Genomic DNA, 5,516 nt, shown 5'->3' with positions numbered 1-5,516 from the left:
TAATGGGCCAAATTTTAATAATAAGAAAATGCAATTAATAATGCAATCAGTACAATGAAGGGTAGACAATCCCCAAATGCTTTATATTCCTTTAAAGTCAATTCAGAATGCTATTCTGAAAGCTAAAACATATATGAATAATCACAAAAGATAGAAAAATAAAAATAATAATACATGTAGTATCCTATAATTGATATAATGCAAAAGTGATATATATAATCTATGCTTAACCACACCCATTCAATAATGCTACTGGGATGGGTGGGTGGGGAATGCAAAAATTGCGCCATGCGGCTGCTTATATCATTTATTTATAACTGCGTATGCCGCTTACATCATTTATCTAATGGTTTAGCTAAATACCAGATTATAAACGTTGCAAATAGAATGGAGTAGGAAGTACCATTTTACATCAAAGTCGGTATTCACTGAATCCCTTATTTTGATTCCAAGTTTGGCAATATATATATATATATATATGGTAAATAAACATAAGGCTGTGTAATGGGCCAAATTTTAATAATAAGAAAATGCAATTAATAATGCAATCAGTACAATGAAGGGTAGACAATCCCCAGCCCAACCAAAAAAGGGGGAGTTGCCAAGTTAGCTAGGTCGGAAGGCTAATACCAAAAGATTGCACAATGTCAAATTTTCTGCTGAGGTCCACTTCTGTGTACCGTAAATATGCATCACTTTTCCACATTCCAATATCCTTTATCATACTGTCCGACATCCCAATGCGCAAACACCAAGTGGCACCGCCCCGTCGAAAAGAGTGACCTGTTATATGCTGTTTGATATCATTGCTAATTAAAATGCAATTAATGCGTGAAATAAACATCTGATATGATAAATTGCACAATAAAGGTGAGTCGTCCTTTGCACCACGTTTAAAATGAAAATGCAATAATTCCTTTATTGCTGAAGCTGGACACAACGGATGTCCCACTATAGAAGGTAACACAATATTTAATTTTCGTTCACGAAATTGTACTGTTTTCGTCCACTGAAGCTCAATAACGTAACCATTTCTATGATAGTGAACATCACAAATTTGGATATCTCTATGTTCTACATATTTTCCTGAATGCAAAAAATTTCCTGGACGTAATAATCCATAAAATCCCATTAAGCAAGCTGACCAAATACAAATATCATTTTGCGAATTCAAATCTAAATTAGCTTTTATTATTAAGAGTAATCGATGTGTCATTAATTCTGCACCTTTCTGTGCATCACCTATAGAACGACGAACTCCATTTAAAACTTTCTGAATCTGCCAATTACCGGAGATTGGCTCCTCTAGTCCATTTGCTTTGTGTAAATGCTTAATAATATTCAAATAATTCACAATTGTACAATATTTAAACGATTTCACATCCACTAAATATGCTATATATAAACACACATTATCTGCTGAAAAGGGCACTAAAGCCAATTCTAATAATTCGCAAAAGGTATGAAAACAATTCAATTGAGTCCTGTATGTACGCTTTGTCCCTTCTGACCAACCACAGGCTTTGTATTTCTGCACACTACTATACAGTCTTGCACGAAGCTCTTCCCCACCTGTAAAATACAAAGGCCGGTGACATATGAGAACAAAGCTCCTTCAAAGTAAATGGTATAAAACCACACGAGTATATATAGTTCAAACTCCACAACTTAGATAATTGTCCTTTTTCATGCAATCTTGAAATACAGTCTGCTAATACATTAAATTTTCCAGGAAGAAAAATTGCTTGAACAGTGAAATTAAAAGTCGCTTGTAACCAAAAAAGTTGTCGCAATAAATTCATAACATATGATGATTTGCATGTGCCTTTGTTTATTATAGAACGTGCTGTCATCTTATCTGTAAATACCATGACATGTTTGTCTCGTAGCTGTTCATGCCAATGAAAAAGGGCCAAAATAAGTGTAACTGTCTCTTTAATGTTGATATGAAAATCTGCAACTGCTGGCATGTCAATTAGCCAATTAATATAAAAGTAATCACTGTTAAAGAATGCACCTCCACCAAAATTGCACGCATCTGTTTGAATGTTGGTTATTGGTTTCTTGTTTATAAAATTCACTGTTCCATTAAATTCATGTATAAATTGAATCCACCAATCTAAGTCTTTTTGAAAATCATCTGACAAGATAACTTTGTGTTGGCTTCCTTTCAAAAAATGCTTGAGGTCTAGCAAACGCCTAAGAAAAGTGCGACCCCTCTTTATAACCTGGCAACTCCAATTAAGCTTCCTAATAAGAGATTCTATTTGTATTTTACTAGCCCTATGTTTACCTTTAAAATCACATAACAAATTAAAAAATTCTGTTAACTTATCAACTGGTAAACTCAGTGTTAACTTACATGTATCTATCAAAATACCTAAAAATATTAAACGCTGTGAAGGTCCTTCAACTTTATTCCAATTTATGTAAAAACCTAATTTACGCAATAGCTTAATTAAACAAGTTAGAGCAGCAGAGCATCTATCATATGTAGACTCTATTATTAAAAAATCATCTAAATATGCAATAACACAAAAATTATATTTTGATTTCATAATTCTACACACAGCACTACTTAGTCTCTGAAAAATACTTGAGCTTTGAGCTGCTCCAAAAGGTAACTTAGTGTCATAGAAAAATGTATCCTGACTATCACCTTGAAATCTCCAGTGAAACCCAGTATAAGGGTAATTAGAAGCATGCACTTTCACACTTCTATATGCATTTGACAAATCTACTTTTGCCAGGAAATCACCTTCTTTAATAATTTTACATGCATCTTTTAAGTCCATATATTTACATGATGTATCACTTGCATAATAGTTTATACCGCCAACCTCTGGTAAACTTGCATCATGAATCAATCTTATTGAACCGTTAGGTTTTTGTATTGCACCAGGATTACTTACAAGTTTCGGAGTCTCAATCTCATTGCACAAAATATAATTGCCCAGTTGAAATTCGGACCTTAATTTCAGGTCAACCTTATCAGAATTTTCTAACGCTGACTTGTAATTTTTACAAATAAAAGGTTCATTAAAATCACATACAAAATTACAGTGAAACAAATTATTCATCAGATTAAAACCGTTAGTTACACCATCAATAATAAAATTGTAATCAAAATCTGATGCTAGCAGTAATTCTGTCCATGTGTGTGGCTCTAACGACCCGTAGTTCCTTCGTTTTTTGAACCATGCATATTGAATTCTGGTTGAGATGACTGTTGTGTGGAAACACTGTTTGATTGACGAAATTGAAATGAAGTTGAGTGCTGAGAAGCATTGTGATTTTTAGCATAACATATTGCACAGTGATGTGCCAATTTACAGTCCTTTCGATAACAATCACCTGTGTTAAAACGCCTACTAATAGTGCGACCATCAGGAAGAAAGGGTCCTTTCCCCTTTTTGTTGTAACTGTTAAAGCCTGAATTTTGATCCTTATAATTAGCATTGTTTACACTACGCGACACATTCTGGATCTCTTGAATAGCCTTTGCTGTAGCACTATCTGGTTTCTGAACAAGATGAAATTCCCTTAGATTAGATATATAAGTACCCCATTTGAATTTTTCAAGTGCCTGGCGGTTCCTGTACTCCATATCATAAAGTAAAACACTAGCCCAAACATTGTTAGCTGCTAACCGAAAAATAGATTGTATGTAACACAGATAGTCTGGCAATTCCCCGTGTAATAAATCCCCACTACGAAGCATTTCATTCATGATCTCAATACTAGCATAACCATATTGTTCAATGGAGACCTGACCAAGTGTCAATTTCTTTGTTAACCCATCCGTACGAATTTGGTTTCCATTGCCAATGTCAATAACGTGTCTGCTCTCTATGAAGTCTAGGGGGTTTGGCCAAACAAAGTCTGTTATCTTACGGGCTTTCTTACCTCTTACACCTGAGTTTTGAAGTTGTAACTGATTTATATGTTCTTGAACTTGATCTACCACATTAGAAGGTGGCGAGGTAATAGTACGTTTACTCATTGATTTTTCCAGTCTCAGACGTTCAATTTCATATTCAAGGGAATCATATTTTGACTGTAGGTCGTTTAACATTTTTGCCATAGCCTTTTCTGGACCATGCTCTTTTACCGTTGGCGACCCACCGCCGCTAGCGCTGAACCTGCCTCAGTCAATGGGCTAGAAATTACCCTTTCTGCAATAGACGGGGCCTTCAACGATGCTATGACAGTATCTAGACGATTGCCTACTGTTGCTCGACTGCTTCTTCTTGACATTTTTGATGTTAAATTGTCAGAATGCAAAAATTGCGCCATGCGGCTGCTTATATCATTTATTTATAACTGCGTATGCCGCTTACATCATTTATCTAATGGTTGAGCTAAATACCAGATTATAAACGTTGCAAATAGAATGGAGTAGGAAGTACCATTTTACATCAAAGTCGGTATTCACTGAATCCCTTATTCTAACATTTGCCATAAAAATCATAAGCATATATATATCACTTTTTATTTTTTGTATACTCGTTATAGATGACATATAGACTATATAAAAATGTAAGTAGAAAAGTGTTGAAAAATAATTATAGGGAGCAAATCGATAAAACGTTCCTATTCCGGTTTAATTGTGAATACATAGAGATTTATACCTGATACATAATTAGTGTTTTTATCGTTACAGAATTCGACCTGGAATCATCACTGACGTCACCATGCTTGAACTGACGTTGGTAAGTATGATCCAAATTTATCAAATTCACTACCGGTTTTCAACAAACAAAAAGAACATGAACGTGAATGACCAATGTTTTATTTTTGTCATTAATATGAAGTTTGTGATGTTTTTTTGTTTTTTTTTTAACTTTTCAACAACATTCCTGTCAATGACGTCAGTTCCTTCAGAGATTTTTTGAAATTTAGATAATAATAAACTCAATAGACATCATTATGGTGGCCAGTTAATGCCATTTCGCGTTTTCGCGTTTTCGCCCTTCATAGTCTATAGGGCGAAAACGCGAAATCACTAGTCGAAAACGCGAAAAGGCGATCTGTTTTTAAATTTATTCAGTCAACAAAAAATGTAAAGGAATTGTCAAATTTATAAAAATATTTAAAGGACGTCACAGATATGAAATTTATATGACAATCATTTGAATGACTTATACTGTGACATCTTTTCTCCAATTATATTTAAACTGTTATGTTATAATAACATGTATATCGCGAAAAGGCGAAAAGGCGAAATCGCAAAAACGCGAAATCGCGAAGTAGAAAACGCAAAATCGGAAAGAAAAATTATTTCGCCTTTTCGCGTTTTCGCCCTATAGAATATGAAGGGCACAAAGCGAAAACGCGAAATGGCCTTAACCGGCCACCATACATCATAGATACCAGGATTTAATTTTGTAATTACGCCAGACGCGCGTTTCGTCTATAAAAGACTCACCAGTGACGCTCGAATCCACAAAAGTAAAAAAGGCCAAATAAAGTACGAAGTTGAAGAGCGATCGTGCAAGGGCTGTATAGCCATTCAA

At 34.6% G+C, this 5,516-nt stretch overlaps 1 long non-coding RNA gene across 2 annotated transcripts; it reads right to left on the bottom strand.

The window, feature by feature from the left end:
• On the bottom strand, positions 1-4,341 carry LOC143080203 (uncharacterized). Of its 2 annotated transcripts, none has more exons than XR_012979659.1 (2): positions 4,171-4,341; positions 1-1,572 (listed from the first exon to the last, which is right to left on the bottom strand). It is a non-coding gene; the product is annotated as an uncharacterized LOC143080203 (long non-coding RNA). The 2 variants fall into 2 exon arrangements; XR_012979660.1 differs by lacking the exon at positions 4,171-4,341 and adding an exon at positions 3,907-4,162.
• Between the last annotated feature and the right edge of the window lie 1,175 nt (positions 4,342-5,516).

Source organism: Mytilus galloprovincialis, chromosome 6 (assembly GCF_965363235.1).
Source record: "Mytilus galloprovincialis chromosome 6, xbMytGall1.hap1.1, whole genome shotgun sequence".
Lineage (NCBI taxonomy): Eukaryota > Metazoa > Mollusca > Bivalvia > Mytilida > Mytilidae > Mytilus > Mytilus galloprovincialis.
This window is presented reverse-complemented; position numbering and strand designations above follow the sequence as displayed.